A 15,832-nucleotide genomic window follows, 5' to 3' on the forward strand; every position below is an offset into this window, starting at 1 on the left:
TGCTGCAGCCTTCTGATTGGATGTAGGGGGATATGGGTGGAGCCTCACGGATGTGGAGATGCAGGGGCTGTTAGGCCCCAAGTCAGGGCAGAATGTAGTATGATGGTAGCTTCACTCTCAAAATGACACTGTACTGCAGCAGCTGGGGGACTTGGGTGTTTCTGGGGGGTTTCAGTGGAGCTATTTCCTTAGAACATTTCAGTCTCATGGACTCTAGGCAACTCCTTATACTGGGCTCAGGGCCTGTGAAGGATGATAAACTCTGCTATAATGTGGACTGCAGGCCTCTGTGGTGGAAGTGTAGAATACTGGGGCTTTCTGTTGACCTTTTTTCCACGATGGGGCGTCTTTCTTGACTCCAAACCAATCCTGGCTGACTGGTGTGCTTCCCTCTCTGTGTTATCATCTGGAGTTTCTACAGTTTAAAGGGCTTTTGTCACTTCTTTTCTGAATTCCAATGTTCCCTCTTAGATACTCTATTCAACAAGTAGTTATTTACTTGCTGTTTGGGTCCTTCTGTTTGGAGAAGGCAAGTGCTGGATGACTCTGGTCAGCCATCTGGATGACACCTCCAGAGGTACAGATTTACATTGACTCACGTACAGTGATTATGAGCTTGGCTGAATGGTCAGGAATGTGGAAAGAATATTATTAGAAAACTGAGGAAAGAGATATGTGGATATGTGGATAAAACTCTTCTAATGAGGACAAAGTATACAGATAATTGTGTCTTACATTTGTATTCATTAAAAATAAATCTTAGCAATGAAGATCTTAATAATCAAGTGTATAGGACAATCTGTGCTGTAGATATTAGAAGACTTCTTTTCCCAGCCAACCATGTTTATGCTCAATAAGTTTAGAAATAAAAGCTGTCAACTCAACAGGGTTATAGTACACATTGGGTTCAACAGCATAGACCTGCAATCACTAAGGCCTCTATGGTTAGATCCACTGCTGATTGTCAAACCTGTTAGTAGGAAAGACCAACAGTGACCTATCTGTATGGCATATTCCTGGTGCAACCTAGTGGCAAATTAATTACATAGAAACATTTCGAAGGTCATGGAAATGACCATTATATGACATAGATTTGCCTTTCTTATACACAATGCTTCTTTCCAAAGCACCACCTGTAAACCACTAAAATGTCCTTCTTACAATCATGATGTTTCACACACTATTGCTAGTGACCACAGAACATATTTTATAGCAAACAAATTGTGGCTATGGGGTTCTACTTATTGGTTTCATTGGCCTTTTTATGTTCTCTGTTACTGTAAAGTAGTTGGCCTAATAGAATTGGAAAGTGGCTATTTTTAAAAATAATCTCTTTATTGGAAACATGTTAAATTTAAAGGATTCCAAGATAGCACAGAGAACTCCCATATATCTCTCACTAAGTTTGAGTTTCAATGAACATAACATTTAGTTAATGTTGTCTTGTTACTATGGTACATTTTTCAAAACTAAGGAACAAATATTAGCATTACTATTAATTAATTCTAGGCCTTATTGAGATTGTACCAGTTTTTCTCCTAATGCCCTTTCTCTTCCAGTATCCGGTACAAGACACCATTCTGCAATTAGCTGTCATGTCTCCTTAGTCTCTTTTGTTCTGTGACAATTTCTGAGTTTTTCTTAAGTTTCATGTCTTTGACACTCATAGGAGTACTTGTCAGTTATGTTGCGGGATTTCTCTCAATTTGGGTTTGTCTGATGTTTTTGTCATGACTATGCTGGAGTTATGGGTTTTTATAAAGAATGATGCAGAAATGATATGCCTTTGTCTTTATGTCCTACTAGAGGGCACATTATATTAGAATAACATCACTGGTGATGTTAACCTTAATCATTTATTTAAGGTGGCATTTGTCACATTTCCCCACTGTAAAGTTACTATTTTACCCTTTCCATATTGCACTTTATGTCCAGTCCACCACAAACAAAGTGAGTTTAAAGTTCAGTTTCTAGAGGAAATAATATTCTTCTTTAAAAAAGAGTAGTTTCCTCTTTCTAATTTATTTCTTCATTCATTCAATCATTTATAACAGTAAGAAAACATACATATTTATTTGTATACTTTGGGTAATAATCCCGTAATTTATTTTTCATTGGGTTGTTCAAATATTATGGTTCTGGACATTGACAGCTCTTTCCTGGTGGCTCCTGGGTCCCTTTAACATGCCATAGTCCCTTTGAATATTTAGCACTTCCTTTCTTTCTTGTTCTCCAAGCTAATCTTGCATTTTTGTGGATCCAGACTATGAGCAAGTTTTAAAAGCTCAGTTTTCTTGAGAGGTTGGTTTAATAAACACCACCAAAGATATCTAAAGGAATTGAACATATTATTTTGGGAAGACAGTTACTTTGTTTTAGTCATACAACAAATCGTTTGTAACATTTGTAACAAATCGTTTGTTACTAAGAAGTGTGATTTGATTGTTGTCTTTGTTTGGAAGTTAAGCATGTTTTAAAAAGTATAGAGATAGCATGTTGAAAGAGTGTGAACTGTGGTGGGCTTGGAATGCGTCAATGTCGTGTCATGCGTTGGTTTCTGTCCACTGTTCCTGGACTCCCATAGCCTTTGTTAGAGTCAGGATCAGACCTCAGGAAACAGAAATTCTCTCTCTGAAATTCTCCTGTCCTTTTATTTGGCCAAGACAGGACTCTAATCTTTTGGTGGGTTAAAAGATCCTTATTCCAGAGTAGTCCTGCCCCATACATATAGTATGAAATCATACTAATAGCCATGTGCCCTTTTGATGCAATCACACATCTATTTGCGGACACCTCTATATGTGATTGGACAAAAAGGCTACATGGTTGTCAGTCACACCTACGTATTAAGCCTCCATAAAACCCCCAAAGAACAGGGTTTGAAGAACTTCTGGAGAGCTGAACAAGTGGAGGTTCCTGGAGGATGACTCGCCAAGGATGGGTTAGGGAAGCTAGGTGCCCCTTCCCTCATACCTTGTCCTGTGCATCTTTTCACCTGTATCTTTTGTAATATCTTTTAAAATAAACTGGTAAACAAAAGCAAGAGTTTTCCTGGGTTCTTTGAACTGCTTCAGAAAATTAATGAAAGCCAAAGAGGGAGTCATGGAAACCTTGACTTGAAGATGGTTGATCAGAAGTTCTGGAGTCTAGGACTTGTAATGGATGTCTAGTGGGGGGCATACATCGGGACCGAACTCTCAGTCTGGGGGATCTGATCCTATCTCTAGGTAGTGTTGGAATTGAATTGTAGAACACCCAGTTAATGTTCACTGCAGAATTTATTGCTTGCTTGGTGGTGAAGAGAACCCCACCCACCTAGGTTTTATAACAGCAGTCTTCTCCTGTGTTGATGATTGCTGTGGTCGGAAAGCAGACCAAAAACCAAAAGATTTAAAAAAAAAGAAAAAAAAAAAAAAAGAAACAGTCAACTTAGTTAAATTAGTAGTGAAATGTTCTAGGTGTAAGCTGTGCTGCATAGCTCCAAGACAGTATTAGCCACAGAAGAAATTTTGTGCATAATTTGAAATGTGCACATAAAGGACAGCCATATTTTTATATACTGGGAATGTTGGAACAGGGTGCTGTGATGCTTCTGCTGCTTGTGTACATTGTCACTGATCTGCTGGCTTATGGGTTGTTATGAAACAGCAACTCACCTTAGTGCTCCTCCGGTTCCGACTGGTTATACTCCTTCAGCTTTTCTGAGTCCTTGGCCACAGCATGCAACACTGGGGCATCAGTAGCCAGGCTCTCAGTTTCTCCATGTTTTGTTGGATCCCTTCCTTGAGTTTCTTTGGATCCTGGTTCAAGTCTGTGCTTATCTCTGTGAGAAAAGCTTCTCCTGAAGTTCATCTACAACATGGGGATGAAGGCATGCAGGCAATGAGAGACTGACCCAATTTTTGGCTCCTCCTTGAAGGTTCCATTTCTCTTTGCCCCCTTTGTCTCACTTTACATTCACCATTCCTTCATAACCATTGGCTTTGCCAACCTCAGTTCCAGCAGCTGAAGAAGAATCAATGATTGCATATAATCTGCACAACTAGCCCCAACATTTTTGTAAGGTAACATCTCCATAGTTAATTTATTTTGTATTATTTCTCTTTATTCTATTTCAGTAATCAAATTCTCACTGGTAAACTATGAATTTGGAATATGAAGTTACCTAGTCACACATGTATTTCTAGTGGTGGTATGAGGTTTCTCCTGTCCTCCCACCCACTGCTTCATGGGATATCTGACCAGAATAGTAAGTTGGAAAAACAGGATTTAAATCTATGCTATTCTGATTTATATGCACTTACACTTTTATTTTTATTTTACTTTTTAAAAATTTTTATTTTAGATTCTGGGGTACCATACAGATTTGTTTTATAGGTAAACTGTGTCACAGGGGTTTGTTGTACACATTATTTAATTACCAGATACGAAGCCTAGTACTCAATAGTTATTTTCTCTGTTCCTCTCCCTGCTCCCACCTCCCACCCTCTGGTAGGCCTCAGTGTCTGTTGTTCCTCTCTTTGTGTTCATGCTCATTATTTAGATCCTGCTTATAAGTAAGAAATGTGATATTTGGTTTTCTGTTCCTGCATTAATTTGCTCAGGATATGGCCTCTAGCTCCATCCATGTTCCTGCAAAGGACATGATCTCATTCTTTTTATGGCTACACAGTATTCCATGGTGTATATGTACAACATTTTATTTGTCCAGTCTACCATTGATAGGCATTTAGGTTGATTCCATGTCATTGCTATTCTGAACAGTACTGCAATGAACATACACATATGTGTGTGTCTTTATGATAGAATAATTTATATTCCTTTGGGTATATATCCAGTAATGAGTTTGCTGTCGGTTCTTAGTTCTGTTTTTGGCTGTTTGACGAATTGCCTTACTGCTTTCCACAATGGTTGAACTAATTTTTACTCCCACCAAAGATATATGACCATTCCCTTTTCTCCACAATCTTGCCAGCATCTGTTATTTTTTTGACTTTGATAATAGCCATTTTGACTGGTGTGGGAAGGTATCTTACAGTTTTCATTTGCATTTCTCTAATGATCAGTGATATTGAGCATTTTTTTCATAGGCTTAGTTGACTGCATTTGTGTCTTCTTTGGAAAATGTCTGTTCATGTCCCTTGCTCACTTTTTAATGGTTTTTTTTTTCTCTTGTAAATTTATTTAACTCCCATGCAGATGTTGGATATTAGACCTTTGTCAGATGTGTAGTTTGCAAATATTTCTCTCATTCTGTAGGTTTTCTGTTTATTCTGTTGATAGTAGCTTTAGATATGCAGAAGCTTTTTAGTTTAATTAGGTCTCATCTGTCAATCTCTGTTTTTATTGCAATTGCTTTTAGCATCATCATCCTAATATTTTTGCTGGAGCTTTTGTCAAGAATGGTATTTCCTAGGTTATCTTCCAGTGTTTTTATAATTTTAGGATTTACATTTAAGTTTTTAATCCATCTTAAGTTGGTTTATCATATGGTGTAAGGAAAGGATCCAGTTTCAATCTTCTGCATATGGCTAGCCAGTTCTCCCACACTGTTTATTGAATAGGGAATTCTTGCCTTGTTACTTGTTTTTATCAGGCTTGTTGAAGATCAGGTAGTCTAGATTTCGAGGGAACCTACCTCAAAATAATAAGAACTATCTATGACAAATCCAACATCATACTAAATGGACAAAAGCTGGAAGCATTCCCCATGAACATGGGTACAAGACAAGGATGACCTCCCACCTCATTCCTATTCAACATAGTATTGGAAGTTCTATACACAGCAATTAGGAAAGAGAAATAAATAAATGGCATCTAAGTAAGGTAAGAGGAAGTCAAAGTATCTGTTTGCAGACAACAGAATTCTATATCTAGGAAAACTCTGTAGTCTTGGTCCAAAAGCTTCTTCAGCTGATAAACAACTTCATCAAATTTGAGAATACAAAATCCACATACAAAAATCACTAGCATTACTATACACCAAAAATAGCCAAGCCAAGAGCCAAATCTGGAATGTAATTCCATTCACAAATGCCACAAAAAGAATAAAATACCAAGAAATACAGCCAACCAGGGAGGTGAAAGTTCTCTACAATGAGAATTACAAAACACTGCTCAAGGAAATCAGAGGTGACACAAACAAATGGAAAAACATTCCATGCTCATGGATAGGAATAATCAATACTGTTGAAATGGCCATACTGCCCAAAGCAATTTATAGATTTAATGCTATTCCTATCAAATTACCAATAATGTTATTTACATAGCTAGAAAAATCTATTTTAAAATTCGTATGGAACAAAAAAAGACCAAGAATAGTGAAGACAATCCTAAGCAAAAAGAATAAAGCTGGAGGCATCATGCTACCTGACTTCGAGAGGGCTACAGTAAGCAAAACAGGGTGGTTCTGGTACAAAAACACACAAATAGACCAATGGAACGTAATAGAGAGGCCAGAAGTTAGGCCACACACCTACAACCGTCTGATCTATGATAAAGCTGTCAAAAACAAGCAATGGTGAAAGGACTCCCTATTGAATGAATGTGCTGGGATAACTGGCTCACCATGTGCAGAAGATTGAAACTGGACCCCTTCCTTACACCATACACAAAAATCAACTTAAGATAGATTAAAGACTTAAATGTAAATCCTAAAATTATAAAAACACTGGAATGTAACCTAGAAAATACCATTCTGAACAAAAGCTCTGGCAAAAATCTTAGGTGTTCATTATAATTTTTGATGATTATTTTTATTTCTGTGCAGTCAGAAATACCCCCTTTGTCATTTCTGATTTTGTTTATTTGGGTTTTTTTCTCTTTTCTTTTTTATTAGTCTAACTAGCAGTCTATTTTATTAATTAAAAAAAAAAAAACAGCTCCTGACTTCATTGATCTTTTGAATGGTTCTTCATGTCTCAGTCTCCTTCAGTTCAGCTCTGATTTTTATTATATCTTTTCTTCTGTTAGCTTTGGAGTTGGCTTGGTTTTACTTCTCCTGTTCTTTTAGTTGTGATATTGGACTGTTAATTTGCGTTCTAACATTTTGACATGGGTGTTTAGTACTAGACATTTCCCTCTTAACACTCCTTAGCTGTGTCCCAGAGAACTTGGTATGTGGTATCTTTGTTCTCACTAGTTTCAAATAACTTCTTGATTTCTGCCTTAATTCCATTCTTTGCCCAGAAGTCATTCAGGGGAAGGTCATTTAATTTCGATGTAGATGTATGGTTTTGAGGGATTTTCTTAATATTGAATTCTGTTTTTATTGTGCTGTGGTCCAAGAGTGTGGGTGGTATAATTTCATGTTTTAAAATTTCCTGAGGATTGTTTTATGTCTAAACGTGTGGTTGATTGTAGAATATGTGCCCTGTGCAGATGAGAAGAATGTATATTCTGTTGCTTTTGGGTGGAATAATCTGTAGATGTCTATCAGATCCATTTGATCCAGTGTTGAGATTAGGTCTTGAATATCTTTGTTAGTATTCTGCCTTGATGATTGTCGAATGCTGTCAGTGGGGTGTTGAAGTCTCCCACTATTATTTTGTGGGAGTCTAAGTCTATTTGAAGGTCTTTAAGAACTTGCTTTGTAAAATCTGGATGCCACTATATTGAGTGAATATATGTTAATAATCATTAGGTCCTCTTGTTGAATTGAACTCTTTACCATTATATAATGTCTTTCTTTGTCTTTTTTATCTTTTTTGGTTTAAAGTCTGTTTTGTGTGAAATTAGAATTGAAACCCTTGCTTTTTTCTATTTTCCATTTGATTGGTAGATTTTTATTCATCCATTTATTTTGAGCCTCTTCATGTCATTGAACATGAGATGGGTCTCTTGAAGATGGAATACCATTGGGTCTTGGTTCTTTATCCAGTTTGGTATTCTGTGCCTTTTAGTTGGGCCATTTAGCCCATTTACATTCAAGATTAGTATTGATATGTGTGGATTTGATCCTGTCATTATGTTGTTAGCCATTTATTATGCCAACTTTTTGTGTGGTTGCTTTATAGTGTCATTGGTCTGTGTACTTAAGTGTGTTTTTATAGTGACTGGTAAGTCTTTCCTCTCCAGTTTTAGTGTTTCTTTTGGGAGCTCTTGTAAGGCAGGTCTGGGGGTAATGAAATCCCTCAGCATTTGCTTGTCTAAAAGGGATCTTATTTCTCCTTCACTTATGAAGCTTAGTTTGGCGAGACAGGAAATTCTTGGTTGCAATTTCTTTCCTTTGAGAATGTTGAATATACACCGCCAATCTCTTCTGGCTTAGGGTTTCTGCTGAGAGGTTCACTGTTAGTCTGATGGTCTTCCTGTTGTAGATTACTTGTCCTTTCTCTTTAGCTGCTCTTTACAATTTTTCTTTCATTTTGACATTGTAGGATCTGATTATTATTTTATGTCCTTGGCATAATTTGCTTGTGAAGTACTTTGTGGGAGGTTCTCTGCATTTCCTATTCTCCTCATATCTTTCAGGAATGCCAGTGAGTCATAGATTCAGTCTCTTTACATAATCCCATATTTATCAGAGGTTTTTTTCATTCCCTTTCATTCTTTGTTAAATTTCTCTGTCTTATTTAAGAAAGTCTGTCTTCAAGTTCTGACATTTGCTCCTTAGCTTGGTCTTTTCTGCCATTAGTAGTTGTGATTGCATTATGAAATTCTTGAATAGTGTTTTTCAGCTCTAGCAGGTTGGTAACACTCTTTTCTGTACTTGCTATTTTGTCTGTCAGCCCCTGTATTTTTTCATTGTGATTTTTAGCTTCCTTAGATTGGATTTTAATATCTTTCTGAACCTCAATGATTTTTGCTCCTATTCATATTCTGAATTACATTTCTGTCATTTCAGTCACCCTAACCTGATTAACAACTCCTGCTGGAAAACTAGGGCAAACATCTGAAGGAAAGAAGACACTTTGGCTTTTTGTATTCTCAGAGTTCCTGCACTGGTTCTTTCTCATCTTTGTTGGCTGATGTCCCTTCAATCTTTGAAGCTGCTGTCCTCTGGATTTTCTTTTTCTTTTATCCGATTTGATAATCTTGGGGGTTTGATTGTGCTATAAGCTGTGTTCACTCAACTGGTGTCATTTCTGGAAGATTTTGGGGGCCCAAGTCTCCGCTCAGTACTCCTGACTGCCTGCTCTAACTCTGGGGAACTGGTATTCACCCCTAGCTTTGATCTCTGGCTCCTTGAATTTAGAAACCTGCTGCACTGGAGGGTCTAAGGTGCTCCTAGACCTCTGGTCACAACACTCCGATGTGTGGTGCCAGCCAAAGCACTTGCTGCACTGGTGGCAGGATCATTTTCATTTGCATGTGACAGCAAAGGCAGCAGTGGCAGCACAGCACAGTGCAGGTTCCATTGTTGCTGCAGGTTACTAGAGGGTGCCAGGGTGCTGGCCTCTGTGTGGGTGTTAGCAGCAGGGGCGATGGCAGTAACGCTTGGCAGCATGGGAACCTCTACCAGTGACAGTGCATACATTTGCACTGGTGGTGGTGTTAGCACAGGGGGTGGGAGCTGGTGGGGCACAGGATTCTATGCACCCTTCGTGCATGTTCATGCGGGCAGCAGTGCCCACCCAGGGCTGGGGGAGAGTCCGTTGTCTTCCACGCCTTAGTTTTATGCAGGCAGCTCCAGTGCAAGGATGGGGTGCTGGTGGGTGTGGGGCTGGTGGGCTGCATGACCATCAATGCTCCAACAACAATAGTGGTGTGGCAAGGGGTTGGGGTGTACTCACATTGTCAGCAGTGGCAAGGTGGGGTGCACATGCACACACACATTCATGGGAAAGGAAGGCTACATCTTCCTGAGCACACACCAGCAAAGCAAAGTTGGGGGTGGCTGAGTGCCTGTAGGCAAGTCAGTATCAGGAAGGCTACATTGAGGAAAAGGCACAGGACAGCTGGTGCACGCAGGGACTACTCTGGTGAAGTACTCTGCCCATTAAGTACTGCCTACCAGCATGGGAGCTATGATGTAGGCCCCTAGGATGTACCTGGGGGCTTCACTGCAAGATAACATGGCCAGGCTGAGGTCCCAAGGGAGACCAGTAGATTGAAGGGTGCTTGTATCAGATTGTTGCTGTCTGATGGGCAATACTGTCCTGAATAATTCAGGTCTGAGAGTTCCCCTAAGGATAAAGTCTCCTATGGGAGTAAACCAAGTCTAGAAGAATGGGCATCCCTGGCTGTGCTCCACCACAGACACTCCCACACCAAATTCTCTGGGTTGTGACCTGGCTGGAGTTCTGCCCTTACCCCTTCCCTAAGTAGCTTTCCCTGCCAACTCAAGTGTCCGTAGTGGTTGAAGGGTCTCCTCCTTTTGGGATTCCAGAGGCCTGTGGTGAGAATGAATTGCTCCTTGTGTGTTCAACTCATGCCCTCTGTAAGAGTCCCTGGAAGCCAGGAACAAGTCTCAGTGCATGGTAACCCCATGTAGGGTTCCCAGCTTCTTCCCCCATCAGCCTAGTCTCTGTTTCTTCCCTCCACCCAGTCTCAATGGCTTGCCTCTGAAGACATGCTAGCATTGTGTTAGAATGAACACATATCCTTCCTGTTGGTAAAGCAGGTAACTATTGAATAAATTAACAAAACCTTTTTCATTTATCAATTTAGTTATTGTTGTAAGTTAGTACACATAATTTTTTTTTCTTTTTCTTTTTTCTTTTTTTTTTTTTTTTTTTGAGACAGTGTTTTGCTCTGTCACCTAGGCTGGAGTGCAGGGGCACAATATTGGCTCACTGTAACCTCCACCTCCTGGGTTCAAGCAATTCTCCTGTCTTAGCCTCCTGAGTGGCTGAGACTACAGGTGCCAGCTACCACGCTCGGCTAATTTTTGTATTTTTACTAGAGACAGCGTTTCACTATTTTGGCCAGACTGGTCCCAAACTCCTGATCTTGTGATCCGCCTGCCTTGGCCTCCCAAAGTGTGGGGATTACAGGCATGAGCCACTGTACCAATCAGTATTTATAATTTAAAAAAATAAATTTACAACATCAACTTTAACGTTAACATTAAACAAACACAAGTTATATTTTTAGTAATGACTATGTTGTATGAAGGAAGAAAATTGGGTAGAGAGAAATGCTAAGATTTTGAACCGTTGTTGGAAGACATAAAATTAATCAATAGACATCTATTGGTGTGGATACCATGTGAAAAATTAACTCCATCATGAGTATGGTAAGTTATAACTCATTTATAAAAAGCATTTATGGCTTTCCTTCTGGTTTAAACTGTAATATTTCTGAGAGACTCATGAATGTCTGCACAAGTGAGTGTGTGTCTGTATGTGTGTGTATGTGTGTGTAAAGTTACTTGACTGAACAATAGAAAATATAGCTACAAATCAGCCTGCTGGAATGAGCCCAAAGGAAATAAATCTTGGAATTCCTGTTACCATGGATCCACTCTGACTCATAGGGCACAGTCGGAACTCTTCTGCAGAACACGCAGTGCCACAGTTTCCTTCCCTCTTCCTCACTCTCCCAACAGTTTTTGGAGATATTTGTTCTAGAGATGGCAAACTTGTTTTTGTGGAATATTTGGACTCCACCTGGAAGATCTGGATCACATTTTTTGGGAATAATTACTCTCTACCTTTCCAGATGACAGATTTCAGATCAAGACCAATGCTTATGAATATGGAATGTAACACTTAGGTTAAAGGAAAACATACCTTTGCAGACAATTGCAGAGTCTGGGACCAGGTTAGAAGGTTAAAATCCACGAAGTGACCCAGTATAATAATTTTTGTAAGATTTTTACTCTTTGAGGGTGTTTACCTTAAACTATAATGGTAGAGTGGACTCCTCACATATTTTCCCCAATGACACCTTACATTTATTACATATTGTTTATTCTCTTTCTCCTTCGAACTAAGTGTTACATGTAAAATTTGAATACTTGAATGAGCTTATATGCTCAAAGTAAGAAACATAGTCATAAAAGGACATGTAGCATGCTCTGTCTTTTCTTCTTCAACTTACTCTTGTGTAAGCAGTGACATTGAGCCTAATGGGACTTTAGTCTCTGTGTCAGTGCCATGATAAACAATAGAGTTACCAATGACCTCCTGTAGAGAGCAGAAGGTTTGGGAAAGACCTTTCCAGTAGACAGCACCCACGTCCCTTTGAGACTTACTCTCTTTTTAAAATTATTAAGTTGAAGTCGAATAAGGTAATCATTTAGGTTGCATGTAAGATGTAAAAAAATAACAAAACCAAATTCAGCCAGAATTATCTATAGGAAAATTCTTAATCAGGGAATAGGACAATTACTCACTGTAAATGTACATATTTAAAATAAAAATACAATGCAACTTATGGTCTAAATTATATAGTGGATTCTCATACAGTTTGTTCAGAATGATGAAAGCAAAAAAAGGACAGGATTGTCATTTACAAAATACAGATAGGAATGATTATTTCCTATCAACTGCCCACAAGTGTGTGAATCGATTAGAGATTGATTTCAGTTGGGAGGGGGAAGAGCCTGTAAAGTTTTTAGCTCCTTTGAGATGTTCTGGATGACCTTTAAGTCACTTTCTTACTTTTTATTGTATTGTCATTAACTTACCTTGGCAATTAGATACATTCTATAAATGCTTTGCTTAGAAAAATATCTGCTTTTGAAACGATAAATTTTAGATTGAATTGTGGAGACATAAAAAGTGTTTCTTTCTAAACACTGTAAATTATATTGGTATAACATGTTTCCCCCCCAGAATAACAAACTCACTAGAAAGAAATGTCTAAAATATGAACTACATTTTATAAAAAAGAATTAAATAAATAAAATTATGTTAAGTCCCAGGGATGTTTTGCACAATGTTTATGTCAAAATTGTTCAGCTTTCCAATTAAAGCAGCTGTGATATATAATTTTTACTAAAACTGTACAAATGGGAAAATAAGCTATGCTGCATTTAACTAATATACACAGCTTTTACTTTACATGTATTTTTAAAATGGTTAGAAACTAAAAGCATATTAACTTAGAATGTTTTGAGTACATAAAAAATATTAATTCTAGAATATCTCCAACAGTAAATGAAAACAAGAAATTTAAAAGTCTTTTTTAAAATTTTGCGTTTAAATAATCATTTACTCTCAAATTTTATGTTCAGGAGCATAGCATATAACCTTAAGGCAATTAATATTTTGCCTTTGGGGACTGTATTAGTCTGTTCTCACACTGCTATAAAAACCTACCTGAGACTGGGTAGTTTATAAAGGAAAAAGGTTTAATTCACTCACAATTCCACAGGCTGTACAGGAGGCATGACTGGGAAAGCCAGAGGAAACTTATAATCATGGCAGAAGATCAAAGGCGAAGCAAGCGTGTCTTCACATGTAATAGGAGAGTGAAAGCGGAAGTGCTACACACTTTTAAACAACCAAATCTCATGAGAATTCACTCACTGTCATGGGAACAGCAAGGGGGAAATCTGCCTACCCCCTCTCCCTCGTGAACCAATCACCTCCCACCGGATCCCTCCCCCAACCCTGGGGATTACAATTCAATATGAGATTTGGGTGGCGATAGAGAGCCAAACCAAACCATATCAGGGACTTTTTATTATTCAAATTAGCAGTTAAGAAACAATTGATATACATACGAATTATTCACTTTATGAAGACAGAAAATGTTTTTTATACTTCTTTCTAAAAAGGAATATTTAGATACCTTATATATGCATACCATTGCAGTTCAAAATATATCAGCTTATTGATGAGATCAGCTAATTCAATTTTACTTTGAAAAGAATAGGTGTGACATTTAGAGAGACTTTTTGACATTTGTTTTACATCAACTTCTAACAGTCAAAAAATAGTCTATTTCTGAAACTCAAGTTTGAACTGGAAAGGCAGATTTCATTTCAGCCTCTTATGATAGCATATTATAATCTGTGTATTGTATTTACAACAAAACAAAATACTGTTGAAAAACATTTATTTTTCTCTTCATCTCACTGTCAAGTCTTCAAATCTTGATTATAGTTTAAAGAGTTAAATCTTGTTCATTTGTTTTCAACTTACTCTTTAAATCTGAGGTGGTCTATGGGTAAATTTCAGTGTAAGGCTAACCTAGTAATATAACTTAAAAGGCCATTTCATAAAGAAGAACATCAAAAAACGTTTTGAGATTTACCTATTGTTAAAATACCTTCCTTGCAGGATTATTGTGATAACTAATTAAAATATCTTAAATAAGAAATATGATACAATGTATGTTTTGTGATAAATTTTGACACTCACACATACACACACTTGTGTTGAATATCTATACACGAAGAAACAGGTACAACTCAAGCTGAAGCAGTCTTTAGCAATTTATCTTTACCTTTTATTTTGAATTTTCTACCGGAAAAGGCAAAAACGAAAATTAAAGGTTATGTAACTTCAATTGCATCCAAAGGAAAAAAGAAGCTGAGAAGTTGCAACACATGATTAAGATTAGCAGATTTCATTCAGGTCAAGAATTCTGAATTAATTAGCAGTGGAAGTCCTTCTTATATAAGGTGAATTGAAAGACAATGCAAAGTATACAATTGATTTCTAAAAATTAGCAACAAAACCCAAAAGCCCCTTATTTTATACTTTTTTCCTACATAGATCCTTTGTGAAAAATATTCCAGTATATTGAAGAAGAAAATGAGAACATGGGTATAAGTGTTAGATTCAATTAGCCCTATTATTGCCTGTTGCCAACTAACAATGATCCATTTGACTAATATTTCTATTATTCTGTAGTTGTTTTGATTTTTTTTCTCTAGTTTTAACTACAAAAGAGAGAAAATTAAGCTGGTACTTTCATTCCACTTTTTGGTAAAATTTTATCTTAATGTAAATTTTATGATTAATATTTTTATTTATCAATGTAGCATACCTTTCTAATGAATTCATGATAAAAACATCATTAATATTTATAGATTAGTATATTACATAGTATATGTTAATATATACATTTGAAAATAATATGTGAAAATATAATTAAAAGTTATATATTTCCATATTATATAAATATTTGTCTATATGTCATATATGTTATTTAAATATAACTATATTATGATCATATATTAATTATATACAACCTATTGTATTAAGCAAATTTGTTAAATAAATTATATATTTTACATCATTGATATTAATATATTAACTGACAAAACCAATATATTACTTTAGTGATAGGCAAATATTACACGTGAATGTTTTCTTTGGAAATGCATCTATTATGAGATTATACTATAAATATTAATAAATAATAAATATTATAAATAAAATATTTATAATGCCATTTAAAAATTTATGCTTTTGCATTTCACAATTAATTTGTGCATCCATGATAAATTTTCACTTAATGGTGCAATAAGATCAATTTAATTAAAATTCTATTTCTATAGTTCAATTTTACAGTATAAGCAGCTAGAAAATATTGTTCAAATAAATAAGTATATAGAAATAAAAGGAATTTCATTATGGCAATATCAAAAACTCTTTAAATTTCTTCCAAGATTTTAGCCAAAATCACATATTAGTTTATCAATGAATATCATTTTTTATATTTTTAATTGAGATTCAATTTACAGGTTGTAAACTGTCACTGGTTTTGTGTTCAATTTTGTAAGTTTTCCAAAACATATACGGTCATGTAATCATGACCAGATCTAGGACAGCTCAATTGTCTCTGCCCTTCAATCTTTCTGTGGATGTTCATTGGAAAAACTGCTGTTTAGTCACAGCCTCAGGCAAATAGCCATCTATTTTCTTAAAGGTTTTCTTTTTCCTCAATGTCATGGAAATGCATCATACTGTGTACAACTATGTTTAGTCTT

General features: G+C 36.6%; 1 long non-coding RNA gene across 1 annotated transcript; it reads right to left on the reverse strand.

The window, feature by feature from the left end:
• Window positions 1-2,102: 2,102 nt before the first annotated feature.
• LOC105477428 (uncharacterized) lies at window positions 2,103-13,363 on the reverse strand. The gene is made up of 3 exons (XR_984663.2): window positions 13,254-13,363; window positions 3,657-3,852; window positions 2,103-2,330 (listed from the first exon to the last, which is right to left on the reverse strand). It is a non-coding gene; the product is annotated as an uncharacterized lncRNA (long non-coding RNA).
• Window positions 13,364-15,832: the final 2,469 nt, after the last annotated feature.

Source organism: Macaca nemestrina, chromosome 2, assembly GCF_043159975.1.
Source record: "Macaca nemestrina isolate mMacNem1 chromosome 2, mMacNem.hap1, whole genome shotgun sequence".
In the NCBI taxonomy this organism is placed as follows: domain Eukaryota; kingdom Metazoa; phylum Chordata; class Mammalia; order Primates; family Cercopithecidae; genus Macaca; species Macaca nemestrina.